Source organism: Equus quagga, chromosome 9 (assembly GCF_021613505.1).
Source record: "Equus quagga isolate Etosha38 chromosome 9, UCLA_HA_Equagga_1.0, whole genome shotgun sequence".
NCBI lineage: Eukaryota > Metazoa > Chordata > Mammalia > Perissodactyla > Equidae > Equus > Equus quagga.
This window is the reverse complement of record NC_060275.1, coordinates 108,476,439-108,488,873: the sequence shown is the minus strand read 5'-3', so window position 1 is coordinate 108,488,873 and position 12,435 is coordinate 108,476,439. Positions and strand designations below refer to the sequence as shown.

Here is a 12,435-nt window from a genome sequence, read left to right as displayed (position 1 = left end):
ATATTTTTGTGGTATGTTGAAGTATGAGTTAGTGGTGCCATTGAGAAGAGCTGTTTCAGTGAAGGGTTGGGCAAGAAATCCTGACTGGAGTGTCAAATAAGTGGAGGAAAGAATAAACTCCAGAGAAGTGGAGACAGAAAGCTTAGACAATAATTTTGAAGATCTTCCTTCTTAATGGATACAGAAAAACGGGACACCAACTAAAAGGAGATGTGAGTCAAGGGAGGTGGGTTTTTTGTTTGTTTGTTTGTTTGTTTGTTTGGTGGAGAAGATTGGCCCTGAGCTAACATCTGTGCCACTCTTCCTCTGTTTTGTATGTGGGATGCTGCCACAGCATGGCTTGATGAGCAGTGTGTAGATCCGTGTCCAGGATCCAAACCCACGAACCCTGGGCCACTGAAGTGAGTGTGCAAACTTAACCACTATGCCACCAGGCCAGGTCTCAAAGGAGTTATTTTAAAATGTTTACAGGTTGATGGAAATGACACAGTGCAGAAGGTAAAATTGATGAGGAAGATGAAAAAAAGAGTAAGATCTCAGAGGTGAATATGAGAGGGAATTGGGTCCACGGCACCAGGTGGCCTCAGCTAAAAGCACTGAGAATTCACTCATCTGGACAGGTTGGAAGTTGGCACACATGAGTACAGAGATAGATATGTTGGTGAATGAGGTGTTATGAAGACGAAGAAGATTTCTTCTGACTGCTTCTATTCTAATAGTGAAACAGCAACCATGGTCATCAGATTGGGGAGGAGGAAATAGCAGAGGTGGAAGAAAAAAAGGAGAAGGTGTAAATTGTCTCAGGATGCATGAAAGAAAATTGACTAAAGAAATTTCCAACTTCTGGCAGTCAGGTCTGTGAGGCAATAAATTTCTGTTGTTTCAAGCCACTCAGTTTGTGGTACTTTGTTACAACTGCCCTAAGAAGCTAATGCATACACCTCTAATACATGAATCTCCTTTAAAGATATTTATAAGATATATACATTCACAATCATATTCATATGTCATGTAACTTATAACAAATAAACAAAACTAGAAATGTTTGCTTTCATATATTTTTCATGAAACTAATATGATTTTTAGAAAATCTCATCTTAACATTTTTGATGCAGTAATTCAAAGAACTTGTTCTAAGTTCAGTTCATGATGTTACTTAGTTTTAAAGACTCACATATTTTAAACATACTTCATGAAGATAAGCGACCAAATTTATGACTGCAAATCTCAGGTACAAATTTGTAATTTTATGTTGCACTTTAGCTAGTAAATAGTTATCTTTCAAGGTGTCCATCACTTATTGTCAATGTAACAAAAAAGTGTTAAATTTTTATCAAGTGGTTTTAAACTCCTTAAAATTCTTGGGACGATTTTTTTTTTTTGAGGAAGATTAACCCTGAGCTAACATCCGCCACCTTGTGCCAATCTTCCTCTCCTCTATTTTATATGTGGGATGCCTGCCACAGCCTGGCTTGATAAGTGGTGTGTTAGTCTGTGCCCAGGATCTGAACTGGTGAACCCTAGGCCGCTGAAGTGGAGCACGTGAACTTAACCACTATGCCACTGGGCTGGCCCCTTGTTTCATTCTTTAATGTGCAAATATGAAAGTTTTTATAAGTGACACCTACACATCATTTTTTGGCAACAAAAGCACAAGACAAAGGACACTTTTCCAATTTTCAAAATTACTTCTTCACCAAAGTAGCAGCTTAGGGAGTTTGGATAAACAATGGAATTTGAGGGGCCAGCCTGGTGGTGCAGCAGTTAAGTGTGCACGTTCTGCTTCAGTGGCCCGGGGTTGGCCGGTTCAGATCCCGGGTGCGGACACGGCACCGCTTGGCACGCCATGCTGTGGTAGGTGTCCCATATAGAAAGTCGAGGAAGATGGGCACGGATCATAGCTCAGGGCCAGTCTTCCTCAGAAAAAAGAGGAGGATTGGCAGCAGTTAGCTCAGGGCTAATCTTCCTCAAAAAACAAAAACAAAAACAATGGAATTTGAGTTTAGGTCAATCTCAGAGATTCTCCAGGACTCCTTAATCCCCACTGATTACAGGGAGCCTAATTTGAGAGCAGTTATTCCAGCTGTCACTTTTGGCCTATAGAAAGTAGAAGCCACGTTGCTTTTCAAGGATGCCAAGGCTCCACACGTGAATATATTTCTCACAGTCTTGTTAAAGAGAATGTCCTCTGGACTTCCCAGGGGACATATTTTTGGGATCAGTAAATAGATCTTATATTATAAGTCCACTCTAGTATTTCATCTCTTCAATATTAAGATTACATTTAATAAATTGTCCAGTGAATCCCTGAGTCCATTCTGTGGATATTCCCCAAGTTCTGGAATGCAAAATTGGAATAAACACAGTCAATAACTTGCAGAATCCCCATCTGGTTTCCTGAGTCTCTGAAGTGATGACTGTTATGGGAGGAAAGGCCAAGGGGAAGCATCTGAAACTGCTTCTACCTAATTAAACAATAAACCAGAAGAAATAATACATTTCTGGAGGCGTTGTGAAGATCAGTGCCATCAGCAAGGACTTTAAAGATTCATGGGTGGTGATTATTACCATAGTCACATTCAGGTCTTCTATTTGGCCTGTTCAGAAGATCCTGGATATTCGAAGATGACAGTGGATTATTGTAATCTTAACCAGGCATTGATTCCAACAACAGCTCTGTTTCTGTTCCAATTTTACTCTTGATCAGAGTTTCTCACACTTGACACTGTTGACATTTTGGACCAGATAATTCTTTGTTGTGAGGACCTGATCTGTGTGTTGTAGGATGTTTAGCAGCATCCTTGACCTTTACCTAGTAGATGCCAGGAGCACCCCCTACTCCAGGTATGACAACCGAAAATGCCTCCAGATATCGCCAATGTCTTCTGGGTGGCCAAACCAGTGTCCCCCTTGATAAACACTGTTCTAGAGCAAATCAACATATCTCCTGGTAACTTGCATGTAGTTATTGATCTGGAAAATGCTCTTTCTTTTCTACATCTCTTAGTAAAGACCATGAGAAGCAATTTTCTTTCACCTGACACAGCCAGCAATACATTTACACCATCCAAGCTCCAACTACATCAGCTCTCCAACCCTATATCATAGTCTAGGCCACAGAAAGCTAAATCACCTCTCTATTCCACAGGATTTCACACTGATCCATTACATGGAAGATATCATGCTGATTGAACCTAAAGAGCAAGAAGTAAAAATTGCTCTTGGTAAAATATGTAATTGCCTGAGTGTAGGAGAAAAAGTTCCATAAAAATGCATGGGTCTCCCACCTCAGTGGAATTTCCCCAGCAGTTTGGGGAATGTCAAGATAACTTTTCCAAGGTGAACGACAAGTTATTCCATCTGGCTTTTCCAATACTAAGAAGGAGGCAAAGGGCCTAGTGGGCTTCTTTGGATTTTTGAGGCAATATATACCTAATTTGGGTGTGTGCTCTGACCTATTTATTGAATAACCCAAAAAGCTACAAGTTTGAATGGGGCCAAAGTAAGAGGACGCCCTGTAATATGTCCAAGTTGCTCTGAAAGCTTTTCTGTCTCTGTTGGTAGCACATAAAGATGTTGTATGGAGTCTCCTTGAAAAGATATTCCAGAAGAAAGGCTGTCAGTGTCTCTGATAGTGAGGTATGCGGAAATGCAAAAGAACTCTCCTAACACTGTCCAGTAAACTAAAAGTCATGTCTCCCTCCAGGGCAGTCAGGCAGGTTTGCTTGCCACCCATTATAAAATAGTTGGGTTCTCTAAACTTGGGGTTCCTCAGCTATGATAAAAATTCAATACACGTGCAGCATCCAGCTGAGCTGCTTCCCAATGCTCCAGTGGGACCTGTGGCCAGGAAAGATTGATGCAGACATGAAGCTCATGCTGTTTGTTGTGCTATGAGTAATAAATGTGTTTATCTCTGACTAAGGAACCTTGTGTCTTCTGCCAGCATCCATGAATCTACAGCAGGCTAATTTCCCAGCTTGCAAGTATGGTATAATCTCAGACCCTTCACAGTTGCTGAAAGTTTTTGGAGATGAGGATGGAATGCTGACAGAGACACAGCTTTCTGGAAGAGAAAGGATGAGGGCCTTGAAGGCCTGGTTAGGGAATCTGAGAAGACCTCCTATGATCCAGTAGCAAAATGCTCTCCACCAGGTGATAGGAGGGGTGTGGAGTAAGGGTTCTCCATTATGCTACCTGTTGATAAATGTTTCAAGGCTGAGCACAACAATTAAAACAAGTCTCCTGAATGAGGCTTTGGGTATTGCTTACTCTCCTCTGGGCAGAGAAGGAAGGAATATTTATCATGACAATGGGGGAGCAAGTCCTCAGACTCCAGACATAAGGAAATGTGATTGTAGCTGCTGAGTCAAGGAATCTGCAAAGTAGAAGTCATTGATGTGAGTAATGAGAATAAAGAACTTTGGGAAGATAAAAACATCAGAAGTTCATTTGATTAATCCATAAGCTGCCTCCAGGTTGCACAAAACAGAAAATAAATCCACCGTCCTTACTGGCATGGAGCTGCTCTCTCCCCCTGCATCCCAATCCCTCCCTCTCCTCTCTACCCAATCTCAAATGCTGTGAGAGAAAATAAGTGAGGCTGAGGACTCCTAGTTTCCAAACAGACTGAAGGCCATGTGCAACCATCCAAGTATACATGGAAACTTAGGGAAGGGAAAGGATGCTGTGGATGGGGCCTCTTGGGCTAATTCAATGTACTGTTGCTGTTTTTTACATCTGAATGTATAATAGCAATTGCTGTGTTGATGTGTCCCATAAGTGCCATGAGGGATTCTGTCCATCAGGAAGAGTCATATGTAGAGAAGGACTAGTGGGACAAAAGCCCTAGCCTCTTGCCACAAGTGAGGGATCAGGATTTAGGGTGAGTCCTCCAACCTCTGATGTTGGCTGGCAAGTCAGAAGCCTCAGGTGAAACTACCCTGACTGATGTTATCATACATCAACCAGCTGGGGCGGCTGATAAACCCTGACAAAATTCAGGGTTCTGCTTGCCAAGTCATTTTGTAGAACTATGTAGACAAATTCACAATGCTCATTCCCTCTGGTAGTAGAGGAAATAATGCTATTTCTTCAATCTCTCTAGCATCAAAAGCAGGCCCAGCACTTTCTTGGATTCTTTAGGTATTGGATAATATGTGTCTCACGTGGGCCATTCTGCTTAGTCCTTTATATCTGCCAACCTCCAATCAACATACTTTGAGTGGTAGCCAAACCAACAGGCTGTGGAGGAAGTTATCCAGAGAGCTGAGGCATGCTCTTTACCTTTGGGGCCCCACGACCCTAATGATCCTTTTAAGCTACAAGTCTGTGTGACTGATGATTTTGCTATCTGGTCGAGGGAGGCAGCTCCACTCAGAGGCACCTCTTGGGATTTTGGACTCATTGCTTCCTTGACTTGGCTTCCATACATTAAGCCAAGACCTCAAGAGGCTTTCAGTTTCCTCTTTGGAGCCCTGAGACCACTATAAGAAGAAGCTGGAGCTAGCTTGCTCGACGATGTGAGACTCACACAGCCCAGTCACTCCTGTCACTCTGAACCACCAATGCCAAGTGCCAGACAGCTCAGTGAAGCCATCCTAGACCATCCAGCCACCAGCTAACCAGCCAGCTAACTGCATACCATGAGGTGGTCCAGCAGAGATCAGTAAGCCAGCCCAGATCTGAAGTTTCACTAAGCCGATCCAAGGAGTCGTGGACTAAATAAATGTTGTTTTAAGCTGTTACGTCATGAGGTGGTTTATGATGCCAGAAAAGCTAATTGATACAGAGCTCTTTTTAAAAAAAAACCTGGTGAGGGACTGGCCCACTGGTATAGTGGTTGAGTTCATGCACTCCACTTCCACAGCCTGGGGTTCGCAGGTTCAGATCCCGGGCACAGACCTACACACCGCCCATCAAGTCATGCTATAGCGGCACCCCACATACAAAATAGAGGAAGATTGGCCCAGATGTTAGCTCAGTGACAATCTTCCTCAAGCAAAAAGAGGAAGATTGGCAACAGATGTTAGCTCAGGGCCAATCTTCCTCACCAACAAAACAAAACAAAAACCCAGTGAATTGCAGAAGCCAGAAATCATATGAGGCCACAGACACAGAGACATGGCAACCATCAGTCAAACATGGTAGGCTGATAACGGGGCTCTATACTCTTAGGACTCCATTAAAAATATTTCTTGAGGTGGCCCCTCTGCTCTAGAGAAGCCTATGATAGACTTTTTTGGTGTGGTTTTCAAGAAATACCGAGTAGCATAATGGCATATTTTAAAACTAAAGAAGATAAAATAGCATATGTCTGTTCAGGTAATGAACAGGGTATAAACGCCAACATTATAGAAATAATGAAATTTCCCTTGTTAATCAAATCATGGCAATGTTTAACTGAATACATAAATGTTGAACTTAATACTTAAGAATACATTATAAATAACCACTTGTCCAAGGCAAGTAAAGATTGAGCCAGGAAAGCATTAAAGATGATTATTTTACTTATTTTTATTACCTTTGTATTTCTAGGAAGTATAATACTGTTTTTTTTTAAAGTAGAAATTTTGTCTTTATATTTTAAGAAATTGGAAACAACTTCATCAAAGGAAATAAAGGCCGTGTTTGTTTGGGTGTTGTTTTGCCCGCTTGCTATGTGACCTTTACCTAGTTTCTTTTCATGTCTTCATCTACAAATTGTGGATCATGATATCTGTTTCACAGGATTAAAAAAACAATGTACATCAAAGGGACTGGCAAATTGTAAATATTTACTACAACCCTGTAATTTAAAAATTCTTAAAACTTGTTCTTGAATACCTCTGGATCAAGAAAAAATAAGGGATCAAGAATTTGGATACAGAATAAATGCCACAGCACTATAAAATTGATGATTATAAAGTAAAGAAGCCAGAAACTAGAATTCAAATTTCTTTATTTTTTTCACTAATAGCAGTCCATTGTAATTACCAAAAGTTGACAGTTTTGCAAAATTCCTTGTTCCACAGTAATGATTACACATTTTTACTATGGTTCTTTAGATACGATGCAATTACATGACATGTTATGTTTTCCAAGTGGTTGTAAAATCCCTTCCATTCCTTGACTCTGTCTTTAACACTTTGAAATAGGTAGGCATATCTTATTAACTCCATGTTCTTAAGGGGAAATTGAGACTCTATCATTTATTGTTAATTAGTTAACAGCAGAAAACCAAAGTACTCCTGATTCCGTGCTATCTAGCCAATATCTGTTTGCAAATCAGCTGGTAGATGTTCGTACTTGTGGACATGAGTGCCATGTTTAGTTAGTAAGTTTAAGTTCGTGTTCACCTGGCACTTTTCCGCTTATTTTGGAGAGCAGAACTTGTTTTCTTAAGCTTTCTTTAGACACAACATAGAGATGACAGGCTTGGAGTTTGGACTCAAAATGGAAACTTTGGGTGTGTAAAATTTATTTACTCTTGGCTAACCAAAGCTTCCTGTTATTTGACCTTTTCTTTAGAGTAGCCCTTTTTTTTCCTTAAGAAAAGTGGTTTTAAACACTTATTTAAAAAAAACTTCTCGGACATTAGATAACTATGAAATAAATCAAATTTTAAAGATTGAAGTGTAAATGAATCAAAAACATATGGATAAAATTTCCTTTAAAACACACACAAGTTTAAAAACAAAATAAAAATGCTCAGGGCCAAATACGTCTGGAATTTTATTGAACCCCAACATTTGGAAAGTACTTTGTGACCTTCAACAGACTGTTACTATAGCTCAGTTCTAAACTCCTTTTTGCACGTATCCAGTGGAACCCAAGTCAAGGGTTAATTGCTATCCAGGTGAGTAGAGTGGACTGAAATGATGACCACTTGCCCAAAATACCCTTTGGGCCGACCTACTCCACTGTCTGAAATTTCACCATTATTAGCGTTCTTTTTTGCTAAAGAAATTATCACCTGGAAAAGCCAGATCTCTGCTAAAATGTGAATAATATTAGGAAAGAATAATTAGAAATTAATATTTAAATAGCCTTTTATAATTAATAAACACTTGCACACACATCAGTTCTTGAATACTAACTTTATGGTTTAAAAAATATGTTCATGTGCTTTGTCCGAGGTGCAGAGAGGGAAGTGATTTACCCAAGACACACAGTGGTCAAGCCACCACCAGAACCGAGAACTTTTGTGCCTAGTACTTCTCCTTATTACATCATGCTCCCTTTTTTTTTTTTTTTTTAGGAAGATCAGCCCTGAGCTAACTACTGCCAGTCCTCCTCTTTTTTTTGCTGAGGAAGCCTGGTCATGAGCTAACATCCATTCCCATCTTCCTCTACTTTATATGTGGGACACCTACCACAGCATGGCATGCCAAGCAGTGCCATGTCCGTACCCGGGATCCAAACCGGCGAACCCTCGGCTGCCGAGAAGCAGAACGTGCAAACTTAACTGCTGTGCCACCGGGCCAGCCCATGCTCCTTTTTGCATAGCATGCATGTCTATGCTTTCACCAACTCATCAGTTGGATTGAGAAGTAAAATGGCAAAAGAGGACACAGAGACTACAAGCAATGGCTACTCTTTTGCCAAGCTTGTCTGTGAAGGAATGGTTAAAGATAGGGATATGGTTTGAAGTTTTTTATATGGTGAGATGAAGGGGCCATCAGAAGATAGAGTTTGAAGATCCCACGGAGAATAGGAAGAGCAAATGGAGCAAAATCCCTGAAGAAGCAGATGGTAAAGGGATCCAGAAAGCAGATTAAGGGATGGCAATACCTTATCTTGAACAAAGAGAGCAGGGGTATAAATACATATGGATGCAAGAAAATTGATAAGCTAGATGGGAGGGGGTTGAGGGAGTTACTGGCTGGGAAGCCTCTGTTGCCACAATGAAGCAAGGAGTGGAGCACCTGGTGAGAGTTAGGATGGGGTGGGGGTGGGAAGGGATGCAGAGAGAGATGGAAGCACAGAGTAGTTCTTGAGAAGCAAAGGAGAGGTTGGTGACTAAGGACACTTAAATGGATTATTGGGTAGCGCTAAAGGTCAAACATAACGCATTTTTTCATGCAGACAAATGGTTTTTCCAAGCAGTGCTCAGTGGTTTAGTTGTGGGAGGAAAAGCTCTGATGTTTAGATCAATCTGAAATTGGAGTTTTATAAGATATTTATGGTTGGTGAACTAAGAGATTTATGACTTCAGAGATACAGTGGTTTTGTATAGTGATCCATAGGACTTGGCCCTGAAATAGTTAACTAAAGGAGAGTGAAGTTGATGTGCTGATCCACTTAGAGGTGCGCCCCCTGGGATACTGGTGGCTTTCGGTGTTGAAAGGAAGGGGATGTGGCAAATGCCAAGGGCTTCAACTAAAAGTCAGCAAGATAAGAGGTTGGCGTATGGCCATAAGACTGATGAGAGAACATTGGATCTGGGCATTCTGAGCCAGAGGCTTTTAAATGAGGATAAAATGGAGTGAAAGCAGCGACATGGACCAAGAAAACTCCCACCACCATCCTGAGATTCATGGAAGTAGTAGGAGCAAGCACACAAGAGGACCTAAGGGAAGTAGATGGAGGTGGACGGCTCCTGAAATGAGGCTGAGGAGTAGGAACTGCAGAGGAGACAACAGAATGTTGAGGAAATGGCAGCTTGGGTGAAAAGACAGGCAAAGGGAGAAGAAGATAGAACAGCACAACCAACACACTTATATTTGGGATGATGTTCAAGGATGACCTGGGAAGAGTGGTTTGGGGCACAGCTGGATTCACTGTTCTGCTTGAAACTGATTCAAGTTCTACTTTTGACAGTCTAGCCGACATGTGTGGCAACTCCTGGTGCAAAGCGTAGAGAATCCTATAGACTTCCTACATTTGTTGCTCCCAATTCCTCTATATAGTAGAAGGTCAAGAAATGTTGAATGACTTAGATTATATTTCACTTCACAACAAATTCTCTTACTTCCTATACATTCCAAAGAAATCCAGTGTAATTATTTTCTCCCAGGGATCTTAAATGTACTATATTTCTGAATACATAATATATATTTTTCCTGGAATTGAAGATTTTAATTCTGAAATAATTGGGGCCCTGTAACATAGCTTTTGTGGGAATGTTCACTGTACAGTTTAATGAGTTAAAATGTTTTATCAGTTGTACCTATTTTTATGAGTTATTGTTACAGTTTCCCCAATGCATTATTGTTAAATAACTTTTATGAAAGTATAAACAAATATTATTTATATTGAAAATTTATCTTGACGGACAGAATATTTTTATACACAGCAATTTAAGATACTTTCTATGTGTAAAATATAAATGGATTATGTTTGTTTCTTTAACATCTCTATTCCTTAGTACTTAGGAATCCTAAAGAATAAAGTAGTACACTTGGACATTGCTAAGAGTTCATTGAAACATAATAATGTAAAATAACCAATAAAAATATGAGAACAAAAATATTTACTCACTTCTAATGTATGACAGAAATGGTAAATTTGTGAGCCGTTTTCTTGTAAACTATAGTTATAGAATAGGGAGAGCTTTCGCCCACTTTAAAAAATTACTTATTGATTTGACAAATATTTTTTGAGCATCTATTATGTGGCAGCCTCTGGCAATGAAGATACAGCAGTGAACAAAATAGACAACATCTCTGCTTTCATGGGGTTTGTAGTCTAAAGGAAGACAGATAAACTTTTAAATATATAAATAATCATGAGAGTTCCAGCTAGTAATATTGATCATTTCTATGAGGAAAATAAAATAGATAAATCACATAAAGAAGGCTAGAGGGTGGAGGCTGCTTTGGATGGAAGCTGGAGGAAGCTTCTCTATGGATATGACATTTGAGCTGAGAATTAGCTGGTGAGGAGCCAGGCCTTTATGCTCCGGAGGAAAGAAGGACCAAAAGAGCAGAGATTCCGAGGACGGAGCCAGCTGACAGCCCATGTGAGGCAGTTGAGGGAGCAAGGAGGAGGGAGTGTGAGATGAGATGCAAGACTGTACAGCAGGTCGGACGATGTAGGCCTGGGAGGGCGCGGTGGGGAGCAGTTGGATTTTGTTTTAATTGTAATGAAGAGCCATTGGGAGACTTAACTTTGGATGACATATTTTGATTTTTATCTTTAAAAGACCATTGTGACTGCTGTGTAGAAATTCGATGGCCGTGAAGGCTTAGCGTAGAAGCGGGAACACTGGTTAGGAGGTTGTTAACTGGGGCCCTAGGGAGGACTTGGGCTAGGTTGATAGTAAGGAGGTGGAGTGGAGTCAATTCAGGATGTATTTAAAACGAATTTTATTGTCAAAGTATACATAATGTATTATTTATCATTTTAGCCATTCTTAGGTGTACAATTCAGTGGCATCTTCACAATATCGTACAAACATAAGCATAACTTTTCATCATCCCAAACAGAAACTCTGTACCCACTAAACAATAACTCCCCGTTTCCACCTCCACCAGTCCTTGGTAAACCCTACTCTCACTTCTGTATCTATGAGTTTGCCTATTCTTGGTAGCTCGTATAAGTGGAATTATTCAATATTTTTTTGTTTGTGTCTTGTTTATTTCACTTAGCATAATGTTTTCAAGATTCATCCATGTTGTAGAATGTATCAGTATTTTATTTTATTTATTTACTTTTTTTGAGGAAGATTAGCCCTGAGCTAACATCCGCTGCCAATCCTCCTCTTTTTGCTGAGGAAGACTGGCCCTGAGCTAACATCCATGCCCATCTTCCTCTACTTTCTATGTGGGATGCCTACCACAGCATGGCTTGATAAGCCGTGCCATGTCCACACCCGGGATTTGAACCCGTGAACCCCAGGCCAACGGAGAAGAATGTGCACACTTAACCACTGTGCCACTGGGTTCGTCCCAGCATTTTATTTTTTATGGTTGAGAAATATTCCATTTTCTGTATTTGCTACTTTTTGTTTATGCATTCATCTGTTACTGCACACTTGGGTTGTTTCCACCTTTTGGAGATTATAAATAATACTGCTATGAACATCGATGTGCAAGTATCTGAGTCCCTGCTTTCAATTCTTTTGTGTATATACCTAGGAGTAGAATTGCTGGATCTTATGATAATTCTGTGTTTAACTTTTTGAGAAACTGCCAATTGTTTTCCACAGTGGCGGTACCATTTTACATTCCCTCCAGCAGTGAGCAAGTGTTCCAATTTCTCCACATCCTCAGCAACAGTTATTTTCCAAATCTTTTTTTTGTTGTTACAGCCTTCCTAATGGGTATAAGTGGTATCTCATTGTGGTTTTGATTTGCGTTTGTCTAATGACTAATGATGTTAGCACATTTCCAGGTGCTTATTGGCCATTTGTATATCTCCTTTAGAAAAATGTCTATTCAAGTTCTTTGGCCGTTTTGGAGTTTGTTTTTGTTATGGTTGTCGTCATTTCAGTGTTAAGTTGTAGGAATTTTT

At 40.3% G+C, this 12,435-nt stretch overlaps 1 pseudogene; it reads left to right on the top strand.

Annotated features, from left to right (window-relative positions):
* The first annotated feature begins 2,859 nt into the window (after window positions 1–2,859).
* Window positions 2,860–12,435, top strand: part of LOC124244615 (serine/threonine-protein kinase MARK2-like) — a 51,299-nt pseudogene continuing 41,723 nt past the window's right edge.